Source organism: Pyrus communis, chromosome 17 (genome assembly GCF_041283825.1).
Source record: "Pyrus communis isolate YQ-2024b chromosome 17, ASM4128382v1, whole genome shotgun sequence".
In the NCBI taxonomy this organism is placed as follows: domain Eukaryota; kingdom Viridiplantae; phylum Streptophyta; class Magnoliopsida; order Rosales; family Rosaceae; genus Pyrus; species Pyrus communis.
Genome location: NC_142581.1, coordinates 23645676 through 23662974, shown reverse-complemented (window position 1 = coordinate 23662974; position 17299 = coordinate 23645676).

Here is a 17299-nt window from a genome sequence, read left to right as displayed (position 1 = left end):
GCATTGGGTTGCCTCCCAAGTAGCGCTTTCTTTTACGTCTTGCAGCCGGACGAAGAACCCAATCACTCCAGGATATGTTCACGAATCGGATGAGAACTCCGAGTCATAAACTAGTACCTAAAACAAGAAACAAAACAAGATTAAGAATCTGGAATAAAATAAAAACAAACGAAAATAAAACAATCCAAGGAATTAGCAAATTTTCTAATCCCCGGCAACGGCGCCAAAATTTGATGCGAAAATAGTTAAGCATACAAATTAACCCTCTTTTTGTCAATTGTAGTATAAGTATAAGTAGGGATCGTTCTGGACCGGGGATTAGGAGGGATTGTTAACCACTTGGATTTGACTCAAAAACGTAAAATAACAATATGAAACACTATACTAGACTCAAAGAATGCAAAACTAAACTTTAAAACACTAAGACAAACCAAAAGACTCAAAACAACACAAACATACTCAAATCTGCCTAAAAACCACTTTCTGGGCAGATTTGAGCACAAACACAAATTTGGACGAAATTAAGTAATAACTTGACTCAAGAACGTAAAAACACAAACTAAAACACTAAACTAACTCAAGGAATGTAAAACTAAACACTTAAAACATTAAAACAAACCAAAAGACTCAAACATCACCCAAAACACTCAAAACTGCCTTAAAATCACTTTCTGGGCAGTTTTGAGCACTTTGGTGAATTTGGACGAAATTGGGAAATAAAATGAATCAAAACACTCATAAACACAAACTAAATTGATTTATAACTAAATTGGACATTAAAGTAAAGGGGGATTTAGATTTATACGAAAATTGAAATAACAAAACAAGTTAATAAACTAAACAGATTGTAAAACGAATTTGATGGAATGGAATGAATGGATGATAGAATGGCTAAGGGATTCATCTCCATACATGTTATACTTGCATAATAAAATGATTTCCAATTGCATTTCAATAAACCATGAAACTCAACACCCCGGGTTAACCGTGATGCACTAATTAACCTTCAAATCTTCCTAACGTTATTGAATTGGATGGGTTAGCGCATACAACAATTCAAAACATTCCCCACAAGTCCTCAACATGAATGCATAGAAGAGATACAAGCAAGAATCATTACGCTCTATGAAAATTATAAGTGTTGACGAGGCATTCGTTACTATGGATTGCATGAAACTTATGCCAAGAATTCATTTAACGCGATTGTTTATAAGCAACCTCCACTACTTGTGAATATAAGTTCATAACGATTAGGTGAAACTCACTTATATTCTAGCGTCATATTCATGCATGAAAATTAAGTGTGCACTCTCAATGAACATACATAAATAAGTTATCAATCAAACAGTTAAACGAATTGAATCCACATCTTATGAAACGCAATTAGAAGTATTCAAATCAAAATGCAAGCATAAACATATATTCGAATCACCCCCTAACCAAGGGGGGTTTAGTTCCTCATGGTACAAAACAAAGAGAATCAAAGAAACACCTAAACATTCCAACAACTCAAACTTGAATTGTATGAACGTTTAGGCCCTCTTATCTTCCATTCCTCATTCGTACAAAACAAAGAGTATTGACATTAAACCTTGAAATCAAAGAAACACCTAAACATTCCAACAACTCAAACTTGAATTGTATGAACGTTTAGGCACTCTTCTCTTCCTCTTCGTTGTAGCACAAGGTCTAGGGATAGTTTGATGGTGTGAATGGTTTGGGGAGTGGTGGAAATGGAAGGATGGTGTTTGGATTGTAAGGGAGAGCACGGCACAAGGGAGTTTGATGGTCTACATTTCTGCAATGGATGAGTGTTTGAATGGAATGGATGGACTTTGTGAAGGGCACGGCCCCAAGGGACCAATTTCTGTTGTGAAATGAATTGTGAATGAATGAGTGTGAATGAATGAGTATTTATAGGTGAAATGGGGGGAACATGACAGCTAGGTTGCATGTGCTAATGCTGGAATGGTATGGTGAGTGAATGTGCATGGCAATGAGTGTTGTTGGTGCTGAAAATGCATGTGTGTGCATATGAAATCTGCCAAGATGCATGTGAAAGTGTATGAATGTGCACGGCATGGGATGTTTGTGGAGTGGATTGTGCATGTGGGTTGCTGGAACAAAGATGGAATGCATGTGATTAAAGGGTGGAATCAATGGAATGCAATCTGAAATGCATGTGAATTAAAACTAGAGTGATGATGATGAATGCATGTGCAAAGGAAGTGGATTTTCTGCAAATGCAAGGTGAATGTGCATGGCTGAAAATGCATGTGAAAACATGTGAATTAAATGGATGTGGGTGGAAATGTGGCTGCAATGATGAAGTGAATGCATGTGGAATGGATGCAAAGGGAATTAGGCTCGGCAATGATGGTGTTTTTCTGTGGTGAATGGTAATGCAATGTGTTTGCATGTGAATTAAAGCTATGTGAATGATTAGGGTGAGTGTGCATGTGCTTTGACAGCTAGGATGAATTAATTAAAGGAAGTGCATGTGATTGCAAAATGTGAATGATTATGAGTGTATGTGAGTGAATTAAAGGATGGAATGCATGTGAAATGAATGAAATGCAATCTGAAATGGGATAGGATGTGGGTGGAAATGCATGTGGGTGAATGTGTGGCTGCATGGATTAAAGAATGGGAGTGCATGTGTTGAATGATTAAAGTGCATGTGCAATGTTTTAAAGGATGGAATGATGGAGGAACAAGTGCATGTGAATGCATGGTGATAGCATGTGCACGGTTTTGATTGGAATGATGGCAGATTGTGTGGGTGAGTGATTAGGTTGGAAATGCATGTGCAATGGATAAAGGAAAGGTTTAAATGTCCTAGAACTAAAGGGAACAAGGTTCCAACACTTTGGTCTTCAATTTCGTCCAACACTTTGGCTCCAAGCATAGGCTATCCATCCTTAGCCCAAAAGTGCTCCAAAAGTCTCCAAAATGCATCTTTTTGCTCCTTTAGCCCTTTGGACCTACAAACACACGAATATAGCTTAAAGTACTAAAATAACTAAAGAAACATAACGTAAATGCACGAGAACAAGCCATTTAAGTCGCATGAATATGCTCCTATCACCCCCTTGCCGAGAACTTTATGGACGGCTATCACTTTCCAACCCATGGATTAACGTAAAACTTGGTTCCAAAACGTGAATCACACCTTAATTATAAGCTTAACTAATATAATTAAGAATGTGACATGAAATAAAAGCATGTATAACTCGCTTGGAATAAAATTAACTGAACAACATATCATTATTTGAAAGTTTCAGCCAAAATTACTAACTTATAAACTACTCAGAGTTCACACAAAAGTAGTTCTTTATTCAAACAAGAGAGCAAAAGCTAACAAGCTCATCTTTTTGTTTCTTTATACACAACTACACAACAGACAGCAAGCAAACTTTTAGGTTTCTGGTTCTGTACCTGTAAAATTTAGTTAGGGTGGCTTAAAAAGCTCAATAGTGACCTATACCTTCATTACTAAAATAATAAAGTACAATTAACATAGCAGAGTTTAAACCATAATCAGAATGATGCTTAAGAATGCAATGCAAATGCCTTAACTATACCCGTTAATCCACATAACTAAATGGCTAGACCTTGTACGTCTCATTCCGTACTTAGACCACTTGATCCCGAGTTTTTAAATATATGAACTAACCCTCATCCCTAAACACCCCCGAACTCCCCTTTTGTTAGTCATCTTGCCTAAACTCTTCGTCTCCAGTCCCGAATTAACCTTAAAGAATCTCTGCACTGTGGGCTCGCCTGAGACCTGGTACCTACTAAGAGTCTGGCTCAATTACACAAAAGCTAATAGTCACTACCTTAGATTCCTAAAGTTCTTTCCGACAATCCAACTTTACTCTCATATCATGGATCTAAATTGCATCTCAAACATTTATACACAAATAACCTTTAGAAACAATATTCATATTCAATTAGAATTCAATATGTATATCAAACTTGTATGTCTACTTAAGTAAGCAATAATTAAATTAATATATATAGAAGGCTTCCCAGAACCCCCTACCTTGAATTCGATTAATTTTGTTCCTCTGAAGAACCTAATCGGAACACAAAAGTACAACCAAAAGTATAAATACAAGTAACACACATTAGTAACCAAACTAAGAGTTTAATCACAAAATTAATATTATCTAAAGAAAATACATAAATTATGGCATCTTATAACTCAAATAATGTCACTCAAATAAAGTAAAGAAGACTAGAAAGGAATCTGGAAAAGAAATTAGGTGTGGTAAAAATAGTACTTTGCATCTCCACAAAATCTGCAGAAAAAACAACACTATTGACCAAGTTTAGGCTCCTTTTCGAACATTCAAAACTAAACAAAATCGTATAATGTTACATGGGTTTTGAAATTTGTGTTCTTACTTTTAAAAGCGTATAAAGTTTGTAGAAAACAGAGCTCTAAATTGGAAACCCAGTTTTCTAAAATGGAGTCTTGAAACTGGAAACCCAGTTTTCTGCTGTTGTTTGGCAGCTCGCGACCCAAGTTTCAATAAGGTTTTGATCAGCCAAAACTCAATGGAAAGAGTGAAAACAATTGGGTTACGATCATGGGCATATGTATTTTCAAAACACTAAAAATTTTCTCCAAATGAGCACATAAAGACCTATAAATTAAGAACAAAATAAGTCCACTCGAAACTTGAGTTTTCTCTGCAAAGAAATTAATTTTCTGCAACCTACATAACAGTACACTTCCAATTCATATAACATAACCCAAAATACTTCCAAGTAGTCCAAAAGTCATGTATACAACACCGAAATATAACGTGACTCAAAATTAACAAGAAATTAACCTTTTGAACCAAACCCTTGATCAAGAAATTTGATCTACACACCCAATCCAAATTACCCAACTCTAATTCAAGTTTAGATTGGTTCATTGAATGGTAGAGAACCCTAAATAAAACTAAAAACTCAAAATATATCATGGCAGTTTCAATTCAACTTAAGGAAATTAAATTCGAAAGAAATCAAAATAATCAAGGAACAAGAAATTTACCCTTCAAATCTTTGAATCCTTCCTTCACAAAGGGGGTGGGCACGGGCCGGGCCCAATTTTGAAGGGACCAGACCGAACCCGGGTTCAATGAACCTGGGTCGGGCCGGGCCTAGGATTACATACTCTAATACAAGAACCGGACCTTACCCAGCCCGGTTGAAATGGGCCGATTCGGGCTGGGTCCATGGGTCCTTGGTGTTTTTTTTCTTTCTTCTTTTTTTCTTCAACTCTCTGGATCATCGGGAACCGGACCACCACCTTCTTCCTGGACATCCTCGTGTAGTCATCTTCTTGCAGAGCTTCCTCGTCGTGGTTTTGAGCAGCGGTTTCGTGCAGTGGCGACGGATGCTGCAACATTAGTACTTGATGCTGAGTCCAAACTATGTCCCAAACTAGAAGAGCGCTCCCACCGCCACTCGTGGCTGTGCTGTTCGAAATCGAACACGAAGAGGCCTGCAACTGCCCATCTCTACTGCCAACTCTCCAGATCAATAATCATTCACCTTACATTAGCTTCACATCGATCAAACACAATAAATACCCAAATCGAAAAAAATTGAATTGCTAAAGATATAAAATTGCAAAAGAAAAATGAAAAACCCTAACCCATCGATCAAACCCCTAAATCAGTAACCCTAGGCGCTAAAACAACACATTGACCCCAATCCCAAAATCAAAAAAACTCTAACCTAACCAAATCCCAAATTATGAAACCCTAGAATCAAACCAAATTTTGATCCCAGGCCTTGAGATCGTCCTCGAATTTCTTCTCGTCGGGCTCGGCAGCGTCGACATGCTGTTGTCAGCACAATTGTCCTCGATCATGTACTTGATGGTCTACGACTCCAGTGCCATTGCCTCCTCAACCTCGAACGACTCGCCATCCAAGCTCTTGAGGGTGATCTTCTTCGACGACGACATGGTTGGTGATGGTGAGACTTGAAAGGGGTGATTGGTGAGATTGGGTTGTTGCTCCAGTCCTCGCAGCGCCAGCAATCGTCGATTGATTGGGTTGACGACATGGCACTGACTTTAGAAAGAGACATAATCGAATTCGAGAACTTGAGTCGAGTGACAGAGTCGAGGTCGAGGACGAGGAAACCTCAAAACTAACGGTTAAGATTAGATGGAGAGATGATCTCTTCAATCTCGTCCATCCATTTCAATCACAAACGGGCCGGTCCGGGTACCCGTAGTTCTTATACTTCAGGAACTAGCCCGAAACGAAAATTACAAAGGCCCGGCCCGTTTCTCTTTTTTTAAATTAAGAACCGGCCTGTACCCACCCTGAACCTTGATTATCCGCCCCGACCCGTGGTTCCTATACCTGCTTGCCTACCCCTACTTCACATTCACGTTCTCTAACTCTCAATTTCTCTACCCCTTTTTTTATTTATGATGTTTTACCACTTCTCTACAATCCTTTTTATAGTTTCTCTAATCCTACTCAATCCTATTATAGCCATGATGAAAACCTACCTTCCTAGGCCATCCACCTCCTGCTTATAGACCTCTGTGGCTCTTCTCAATTCATCATGTGCCGAACACCGTCCTTGGTGCAATAGGAGATGAACAATTTTGTATAACACACTCCTTTGATCAATCAAAGGTCGACCTATCACAAGATTTCCTAACCTTTATCCATTTTGAATGTGAAGAAAAAAGATTTTTTTTTTCTTTCTAAAGTTGTAGAAGAGCCACCTTCTCCCACCTTCTTTGTTTCCCTCGCACAGAAAAGAAGAACGTGAAAGAACGTTCTTTTCCTTTCTTTTGTAAATATATATATATATATATATATATATATATATTAAATACTACTTCATTGCTATACCAAAAATAAAAAAAATCCTTATTTGTACCCTAAAACAATAATAATAACAAAAATAAGAGATAAAAAGTATAGTATTAAAAGGTAATAAACAAATTAATAAAAACTAAGCAAACTAAAATTTTGAATAAAAATAATTATAATCACACTTCACTCTTACAGGCAACACAGTCTGCCAAACTAACTCTCCTTCACCGAACGTTTTGTGTCTGACTCGTTGGTTATAGGCTTGCTCGACAATCTTTTTCTGTGCCACCAACAAATTATAAGCATCAAGCTGAGCTTCCTCCAAGTCTTCTAACTCTTGTCCCATGGATTGATTGTATTCAGCGCTGAACATACTACTTTGTTCAATTACTCGCAACGAATTTATACCTAACTCGACTAGTAACATTGCGTCATGTCCATAAGTTAACGTATACGGGGTCGTCCCTATTGCCAAACGGAGCGAAGTCTGATATGTCTATAACCTCGTTTAATTTTAAATGCCACATACCAGGCTTCTCTTTTATCATTTTTTCAAGAATGCCGATCAACACTTTATTACTTCCTTCGGCCTATCCATTTACTTGTGGGTAAAGCGGCGTGGACCGTTCGAGCCGAATTTTTAAACTTGCTGTGTACTCTTTGAACTTGTCGAACGTAAAGATTGTACCATTGTTCGTTATGATTGTTTCTAGTACGCCGAATTTGGTTATGATATTTTCTTCCACAAAATTACAAACCTTTTTAGACCTTAACTCAACGTATGACTTTGCTTCGATCCATTTGGTGAAGTAGTCTATTATGACAAGTATCCATGCATGCTTAGTTGATCTAGAAGACGGTGTAATTTTGCTGATTACATCCATGGCCCATCCTTTGAACAACCAGGGTTTGGTGATCGAGTGAAGGAATTTGGCCGGGGCTCGTTGTATAGGCCCATGAATTTGACATTCTACACATTGTTGTGCGTGCTCGATACAATCTTTCAATATACTCGGCCAAAAATAGAAGTGTCGTCAAAGCAGCCAACGCATCTTGTGCCTATATTGATGAGCCCCACAAATTCCTTCATGTACTTCTGCAATTGCTTGGGCAACCTCTCGCGGGCTGAGGCATAATAACAATAAACCATCCTTACCTTTCCAGTACAACTCACTCTAATACAACACATAATTTGTGGCATGGACCCTTGTCCTGCGGTCGTGTTTATCACTGAGGTTATCAAGATATCGTATGACTGACCTTCTCAAGTCATTTGGTAATGTCTCGACAGCGCAGATGTCTACAAAGTCTCTTCGTTCTAACAACGAAGGTAAGGACATTACTCGTGTACGGATCATGTGATCATCGTTCTATAGATAGGGCTTCATATTCGGCCTAATTATTTGTACAATCAAAATCAAGCTTGAGAGAAAAATACCAGCGGTGTTGATCTGGGGATTGAATAACCAACACCAACCGAGGCTGAAGTACTGGAACCATCAAAATACATTGTCCAGCAATTGTCATGTGTTTCCACCATGCCGATTTTGACGTCATTGCCCCCGAAACCATATGGATAAGGATGTTGAGCTAAGAAATTGGCAAATGCTTACCCATTGACGGCTTTCTGTGGCATGTATTGCAAACTGAATTCAGACAGTGCCATTGCCCATTTCCCAATTCGGCCTTTGACCATTGGTCGAGTGAGCATATACCGAATAACATCAATATGGGCAATAACCTAAGTGACGACAAGAAGCATGTAATGCTGGAGTTTAGACGCAGCAAAAACAATGCTAGGCAGAGCTTTTCTACGGCTGAATAATTGATTTCAAGGGAGTTAAGATTCCAGCTGAGATAAAAGATAGCATGTTCACGCCCGACATCATTGACTTGTGCGAAAAGGCAACCAATAAACTCTTCGGTCGTCGAAATGTATAGCTTAAGAGGTTTACCACGTTGAGGTGGTACAAGGACGGGTGGGGTTGTAAGGGAAACCTTGATTTGTGTGAAAGCCGCTTGATGTTCTTCACGCAACTCAAACTTGTCCGAATCCTTGAGTTTCAAAAGGGTAGAGAACACCTTCATTTTTCTTGTTGAATTAGCTATGAATCGAATGAGAAAGTTTATCTGGCCGAGCAAATACTGAAGTTGCTTTTTGGTCGTCAGGGGTGGAGCGCCGATGATTGTGTGAGCTTTGTTTTCATCCACCTCTATGCCACAATGATGCAAAAGGAAACCTAAGAAATTACCAGCTGATATGCAGAAAGCGCATTTGGCTGGGTTCATTTTAAGGCCATGCTGGTGCATACGGAGAAAAGCTTGCCGAAGGTCATCTAAATGGGTTTGGCGGCATTTCAATTTGACAACTATGTTGTCGATATATACCTCTATGATTGTACCAATCAGGTCATGAAAGATGATATTCATGGCATGTTGGTGCGTGGCACCAACGTTTTTAAGGCCGAATTGCATGACTACCCATTCGTATGTCCCAAGTGCCCTCGGACAACGAAAGGCAGCTTTGTGAACATCAGCTTCGGAGATAAATATCTGATTGTAGCCAGCATGGCTGTCCATGAAGGACAACATTTCATGATTGACCGCGGCGTCAATTAACAAATCTGAAATTGGCATCGGATATTCATCTTTGGGGGTTGCCAGATTCAAATTACGAAAATCAATGCAAATGCGTACAGCACCGTTTTCTTTAACACTGGTAAAATATTTGCCAACCATTCGACGTATCGAACTATCCGAATGAACCCGCCTTTTAAAAGCCGAACTAGTTCTTCTTTTATGCCGAGTTGTACTTCAGTCGAAAATCACCGAGAGGGTTGGCGAAAAGGCTTATAACCAGCTTTTATGCATAATTCATGCTCGACAAGGGTTCGATTTAGACCAGGCATGGTAACTCCAAGCAAAACAATCTTTAAACTCATTGAGCAATTTACAAAGTTCAGTTTTCATGGATAGGGGTAACAATGCACTAACAAATAACGGTCGAGGGTAATCTACCGTTCCAACATTTATTTCCTCTAATGGGTCTTTGACTTGGGGCCAACTGTCTTCGAGCTTGGCCGGGGCAACTTGAACTTTATCAAAGGATAGGACAGGACCATTATCTCCTTCAATGAGAAACTCCACGAGGTTTACCCTCGGATTCGGCTGTTTGGAAATAGTATACCAGTAGGCCAGCAATCGTTCCATAGTAGATGAAACCGCAGCCCAACGTTCGGCGTGTTTGATATCAAACATCGGGATTGGTAATGAGGTTAGTGAACCTAAGTTTCGTTGAATCCTATTGAACAGTCTCAGGCCAACCTCGATGGCTTTTTGAATCGAAATCCGAGTCGGTCGTCCTTCATCGTTGAGACCGTGCAAGGTGATGTAGTCGACGTGGTCGTCGTAGTAACGTGCCTAGATCATGTTAGCTTCAAATGGCCGACTATCAGCCGGATGAACCACGACCAATTTGTCGTCTCATAATATGAGGACTTGATACAACGATGAAGGGATATATCTTGTGTGATGTATCCAATGCCGACCGAGCAATGCGTTATATTCAGTCTTCGAGTCAACGATGAAGAATGCAGTTATGGATTGCAACCTACAATATTGACTTCTAACGGAAATACCCTCTTGGTCTGGGATTTATCTCCGACGAAGCTACTCATGGTGACTCCTGATGGGATAAGTTCATTGTTAGAGTGACGTAGTGATTTCATGATGGAGATGGGCATGATGTTGACCGTTGCTCTGCAATCGATGAAGATTTTGGAGACTGGATATCCTTCGACGTGAGTTGTGACATACAACGACTTTAAATGATAGAGATTGGCTGAGGAAGAGCGGGGAAACAACTCGACAAGAGCTGCATTGAGTTTGTCTTCTTTGCTTACTTGCTCATCTTCCTCCATGAAGATAAAGTCGACTTGCGTTGCTTCTTTGGCAACCTCATCACCATCCAAGAAATTTGGTTGAGACGTGGTTGGCTGAAATTCAATAGGTAGAACATGGACCATGCTAATTTCTATGTTGTCGAGAACTGAATGGCCCATTAGGTTATGTTCATCGTCTACCGGACTATCAAGCAAAGTGTCATGTTTTGGAGTGTCCTCAACTTGATCATATTTCTTTTCAAGTAATTTTTCCTGTGGTGCATCCAACATTCCCGTTTCATTATGATTACTATCCCCGAGTTCACTCGACATTGGAGATCGATTTTATCCTTACGACGCCTTATGGGCATGCTCCTGATAGGCAATTCGGGCATCCCTCATGTCTAGGTAAGCATCTAGCCGTGCCACACGTTCTTTCTTATAGGTCGTCTGGCCAAAAAGAGACATGGCTGAGAAAACTTCAAAATGGTATCGTAAATATTGGAGGTCTTCGAGGGAGAAAAGAAGCTCGGTAGTATCTATATCAGTATATGGGTCGACTTCGAAACCAAGAACTCAAGCTTCTCATATATGCTGGAACCTGGCCTTCATTCCCGGATTAGTAGTATTTTGAATAATCTGCTTGGCATCAGGGCAAGTTAGTGCCAAGTCGAGAACCTCTTGACACACTTTTGGTAAACCATACAGGTTATTAGCGGAATATTTTTTGTGAAATTCCTACATGTACTCCAAGGCTTCACCGAGAAATAGGGGGTGTAGATTTCGTCGGACCTTTATTAATGGCTCGTGTGAAGGCAATTGAGGAAGTTTGTTTTCCACTTCCTTCCTAAGATGTTCCAAACGAGCCTTCATTTCCCCAGGCCGGAGAAGGAGTTTGATGCGCTTCTCAGACTCTTCTATCGTAGTCTCAAAATTTTGATCAACCGCCTTCTTTCCGTGAAGTAATTCGACCATGATTGCTCGGGGTTGTCGATCATCTTCGTTATCTGTTATTTCTTTCGTCTGCCATTTGGTAACCGAGGTAGCCTAAGCTGCTTGTCGACGGACCATGTAATTTATTCACTGGCATTGGCATTTCTACGATTTAGAGAGTGGGTTATACACGTCCGTAGCAGAATTATAACTATACCACCATTAGTCGCGTGGCTCGGGCAGCTTGAAGGTATTTTAGCTCAAAGAAGAACTCAAGCTGCTAGAGTTGCGCGTATAATAATCCTCGTTATAAAACGGTGTTTCGAAATCAAGGTGTCGTCCGGCTGAAGGTTGCTCATCGATCCGTGTCTGAGGGCCGAGCCTATCGAAAACTCTCTGGCGTTGTCCTGTGCCAAACACCCTTTGAGGCGTCGTTATAGCCATATGAGGCGGCCGTTGTATTATAGCCTGAGGTGGTTTTTCTTTTAGCTCAGTGAAGATGACATTTGTCTTACACCGACTACATAAAATCATCGGCCATCCGCTTCTTCTGAGCTGGAGTTTGACATGGGCTAGACGACAACTGGTCCTGAAAAATCTCTAAGTGGCTCGTTTAAAAATGAATCAATCTTGAGCCGTTGTCAAGAGTTCTACTTTGGGACATGTTGCATTGGAACAAACTCGGCATTTTCTTTGCCTTTGTCTTTAGGCAGATGAGCATTTACCACATTTATTATCACCGTAGGAAATGGGTCAATGTCGATGCCCATTTTCTTTTCTGAAAACTTGAGTTTACCATTATGAATCCAGCTTTAGATGACGTCTCGAAACATGACGCAGTTGTTTGTCGTGTGTTTATTCGGGTTTGGGGATATTATGCGCAGGCCGAAGTTTGATAATTTTGGCTAGTAGCAGGTGATCGAAGATGGTGTCAGCCTTAGTAATGTCGAAAGTATAAACTTTTGCTATTTTGACGGGAGACTCTTTAAGGGCCGAGCGAGTCTTGGCATCTTTGGGATTGGAATGAGCAAACGCCTTGCATATATATGGTTTGTCGATTATTATTTTGGCCATGTCTATACTAGCATATTCTTCAGCTTCGCTAACACATAACTGACCGGAGGGTTTTTGTAAATTGTTCCTCTGGACGGGGACTTCGAAGCCTTCTTTTCTCTGAGTAAATAATCGTATTGCTCGACATGTTGAGCTAGTTCATACATGTCACGAAAGTTTGCCCCTAAGAATTTCTTCTTGTACTCCACGTCCAACCTATTCAAAGCGAGCCTAACAAATTCGACTTCAGGGAGAGGTACTCGGCACCAATTTTTGGCCGATTTAAACCTTGTAAGATAATCCATAATGACTCATCAGATGCTTGAGCCATCTTGGCTAATGAAGAAACTGACATTTCCATCCCCGGTCGATAAAATTGCTCATGGAATTTTTTTACCAGTTCCTCCCAACTTTGGATGGAGTTAGGTGGGAGGTTGATGTACCACGCGAATGCCGAGCCTGTCAATGAAAAGTTGAATAGTTACAGTTTATGGAAGTTATTATTAACATCTCTGCATTGTGCAGTGAACTGAGTTATATGGTCTAACGAGGACAAAGACGATTCTCCAGCAAAAAGGCTGAAATTTGGGATCTTAAAGCCTTTAGGATATTTGAACTTCTCTACATAAGCTGGGTATGGATGGATGAATTTCAGAAACTTCGGCCTGTTTCAAGGCCAAATCGATCATTCTTTAGACCTTGATCATATCGACGGATGTTGTTTCTTCTCTTTGGTCGAATCCGTCTAATCTACTACTTGATCCTCCTTTTTTTCCCAAGTCGATTGTTTTGAGCCGAGCAGATCCTGTCTCGGCCTGTATTGTTAATAATGGATTACTTTAAGTGGAAGTTGTCGGGAACGATCAACGGGTCCACCTTCGTAAACTTTACTAACCAATAGTTCGAGCAATTTGTTGTGTGACTTGCCATTACTGCGTATTACCTTAAATATGCTTTTTACTTCTCGACTGAAATTCTGAGATTGCCTTTCAAGTCTTCTCCGGAGAAACTATCTAGTCGGTGGATCAGAACCTTCGCCACCATCCTCATCGCAGTCCTCGATTATTCCTTCGACAAAAATTGCTTTTGTCGCTCTAGTGGTGATCTTCGCATCACGAGCTTGTCCGCCAAGACTAACTTCCTTTTCTCGGCGTGTCGCACTTGTAGCTTTAGATGTGATGACAACAAGAGGATTCTGTGCTTGTAACACTCCAACCCCATTTTTGTTTAAAAGTGGGTTTTTAATTCTTAGTTGGTGTACTCAAGAGGGCCCATCTTCTGTTTTTATGTCCCCCATTCTCGTCACTCTTCCATCTCTCTCCCTATCCTTCTTCCCGATACCGTATGCCTTATTTTTTTCTTTCCTTCAACTCTTTGCACTTTCCCGTATCTCTCAAAACCCTCTCACCCCACGACCCACAACCGTGTTCATCCATCACCACACCACCCTCCCTGGTGTCAGCAGTGTCGTCATCATCATCATCATCATCATCCTGCCATCTCTCTCTCTCTCTTGTCGCATGCGAAGAACGGCGAAACCGAGGAGCACTCTGGCGATATTTTCTTATTGTTCCGGTTATGTAAGCCTTGGTTTTCTCTCTAATCCTTTTAGAGGAGGTATGGATGAGTTTTAATGAGTTTTATTTCGTCATTTCCAAGGTTTTTAGAGCAAGATCAACTCGAGAGAAAACTCACCCAACTCCGGCGAGCCCATAAGTGTTGAGAAGCTTTCCGTCTATCTTAGGTCGTTGCACGGCGAACCAAAGGTATAAAAACACTCATCTCGTCTAGTACTTCATTTTGGTGCCTAGATCGGAGCCAAAGTATACGTTTGCAGTCAGCCGGAGCTGTAGAAGCTCCGGCGTTCTTCTCCATTTGTTTCCGTCAGCATGCAGGTCCTTAAGGCTGTTCAGGACACCCACGGGCCTTGGGCCCGTAGACCTAACCCAACTCATTCTTGTCTTTTAATTAATTTTTATTATTTATTTTAATGACCCAAAGGGCTTTGGGCCATTTTTATTTAGAAATGGCTTAAAGCCCGGCCCCGTGTGTGAGGCCTTTGGGCTGTGCAGTGCGTGAGTGTGTGCGTGTGTATGTGGACTCTGTGTGTGTATGTGTATGCATGTCGTGCATGCATATACATGTTGTGCATGTATGTGTGTATGTGTGCCCGTGTGAGTGTGTGCACGTGTGTGAATGTGTGCACGTGTGTGAGTGTGTGCACGTGTGTGTGTGTGTGTTGTGCCGTGTGTGTGTATGTTTATGTGGGTTTGGGTTTAAGGCCCAAACCACCCCTTTTCACCCAACCCTTTTTAACCAAAAACCTTAGAACCCGAAAAACCCAAAATCTCTCCTAGACCAATTTTGATGTTCCGAATCCGTTTTTGGCGTCCATTTCCTAGAATTCTACCGTTTGGGCATAGTTTGATAAATTGTACATTTTTGTGCTTAGGTGAACTTGCTAGTAGGGATTTCCTTAATCCTTTTCCGCACAACTCTGCTGCTACAGAGTATCTGTGAGTGTACCCTTTTTAAAATTACATGATTTCATAGTTTAACTGCATAAATGAAAAGCATGCCTTACGAGTTTATGGATTGATTTTATGTTAAGCATGTTTATTGAAATGTTGATTATCATCTCGTTATTTTGTAAGGAATTAATTGTTGGCCTATATTGAGTTATATTTTTATATATCGTATTTTCTATAAAAACCATGAACTGGTAGACTATCTGATGGATGACAATAGGATGCTAGAACATTTTTGAGAAACCTCTCTTTATAGTATAGATGATGGATGACCTTATATTATGAAGTGGTTATTTATGAGAGGCGTAACTATTTGTGCGTACCTAGAGGACACTATGCCGCCTGGGGCGAGGATCTGGTGTTGGCAGTTAGGCCAGGAGAAATAATCCCTAGCTACAGGCTGAGGGACACGGAGCAGGCATTGGGCCGAGAATTGGTAATCTCTGGCTACGGGCGCAGAGACCACGGTGCTGGCATAAGGCCGGGAGTTATATTTATTCAATGATCTTACTAGCAGCACACCGCGCTTACGAGACGATCTGTGAGACGATTGATATTTTGATTTCCGCGATGTTTTTCCACGATATGTCTTTTGAGATGTTTTTGGCATGCTAGGGTTTTCAGTAAACCTATCACTTATTATGCTAGTAGTTTTCTTTATATAAACTGTGGGGGTTAGTATCTTGGTAACTGTTTTATTATTATTGTATATATAACTTGGTCCACTCACCTTTGTTTTGCGCCCCCATTCAGGTCTTAGAATCGAGGCACACAATCCCAGTGTCAAGGCACTTCAACGTCGGCATCTTCGAGCCGTCTCGGTGTAGGACCCACTCCTTTATTGATTCAATTTTATATTATTTCTTTTAGTGTTCTAATTAGCTATATGCTCTTAACACGTTCCTAAGTTGTTAATTCATTGTATTTCAATTCATAACCCTTATTTATTTCTCATTCTTAGCTTTTGTATCCATTAATGGCTTTCGTCACCCTCGGGTGTCGGCCAGCACGTGTCTATCCTGGTATTCAAGCAATATCAGGGTTGGGGCATGTCAGTGCTTATGACAGGCCATCATGATCTGGGTTTTGGACCATAGGTGGAAGGTTAGTCGCTGATTTACCCATCCCTATTTTCTTTTTTACTGACCGTGTCTCAATGGTCATGAACTTCGTAGCTTTAGTGCTGGGTCTCACCGGGCATGCCAAAATGTTGACTCTAAAAACTACCAAGCCTACGTGGCATGCAAGCCGAGTAATTAAAAAGCTAACTACGTCCTTCGATTGTTTACGGGGCATGCCAACTCGACGGCTGAGTTATGCCGGGGAGTAAAATATATTGATGTTGCGTTGAGTGCACCACTAACTTCTTGATCTTGCGACTGCGGTCGAGAAAGGAACACGTCTCGACCTTCGGGTTCTAAAGCCTGAAGACAAGGCTATTAGTCTTGTGAAGTTCACGGATCGTCGGCGCCGGGTTCGGTTACAGTGATTATATTCGTGAGAGTATAAGCACGCCGAATTAGCACCAGACTATACGAACACAAGTACTCAAAGAAGATATATGTCTTGATGGTAAATGTGGTTCGGCCTTCAGAATGCCAAACTCTAAAACTTACTTGTGAATATCTAATCATAAACAATTTTTTACTCGGCGTTCAATGTGCCGAGCCCAGTAATCTGTAACACCTCACTTCGCCAAGAAGGCTAATGAGATGACCTCTATCAACAACAACTCGAAAATCCTTCTTGGCCATGACTTAGGTAGATAACCAATCGGCCTCGACGTTGTGCTGTTTATCCAAACTGAAGGTGCTCCGGGGTTGGCTAATTCTGCGGCAACAGTGTTGTTTATCCAAACTGAAGATGTCACCGGTTGCCTTCACAATGCTGTTTATCCAAACTGAAGATCTATTGGCGGAAAAAGAAAATAAAAATCTCAAGGTTGTTGAGAGGTTTCGCATAGAGCGAGAGTTTGCGCAGGACAGTTTGTATGTTGAATTGAAGGGGCTTTGAATGGTGTGATCCCTCTTCTATTTATAATAGTGAACCTGCTCCTGGC